This window comes from Penaeus monodon, chromosome 24 (assembly GCF_015228065.2).
Source record: "Penaeus monodon isolate SGIC_2016 chromosome 24, NSTDA_Pmon_1, whole genome shotgun sequence".
NCBI classification, from domain to species: Eukaryota; Metazoa; Arthropoda; class Malacostraca; order Decapoda; family Penaeidae; genus Penaeus; species Penaeus monodon.
Window position 1 is genome coordinate 7204758 of NC_051409.1, and position 435 is coordinate 7205192.

Consider the following 435-nt stretch of genomic DNA (forward strand, 5'->3'; position numbering starts at 1 on the left):
CGAGAATGAAAAAACTGTTAAGAAAAATAGATTTAAAAAAACTGATCATTTTTATCGGACCTGAACTTCCCATATTTAGTATGTATCAACTAGAAGATTATGCAAATCATATAAGAAAACAATTACTCCTTTTAGTTAAAATTCTATGTTGTTTTTACCCTTGTATAAAGAAAAATATAATGATGTTAACAAGGAGCTGAGAGACACCTCACCTCTTTTTCTTTTTGAAAGAAAAGGATTTTTTATATCAATTTTGTATTTTAGAGAGGAATTGTAATCCCTTGTTTAAAGATGTTCCCGTAATTTAAGGAATGCTATTTATTTTGTAATTTTAGAAACTAGTTAAGGTGAGTTTTAGGGCATCTAGTTAATGCTTTTATTGAGGATGCTTGTCTGGAGGAATTTATTCTGAAATGTAAACAGATGATGTTACAT

At 28.0% G+C, this 435-nt stretch overlaps 1 protein-coding gene across 3 annotated transcripts in view; it reads left to right on the plus strand.

The window, feature by feature from the left end:
* LOC119588537 (FGGY carbohydrate kinase domain-containing protein-like) overlaps positions 1 to 435 on the plus strand; it is a 12575-nt gene that overhangs the window by 5305 nt on the left and 6835 nt on the right. The window lies entirely within an intron of this gene.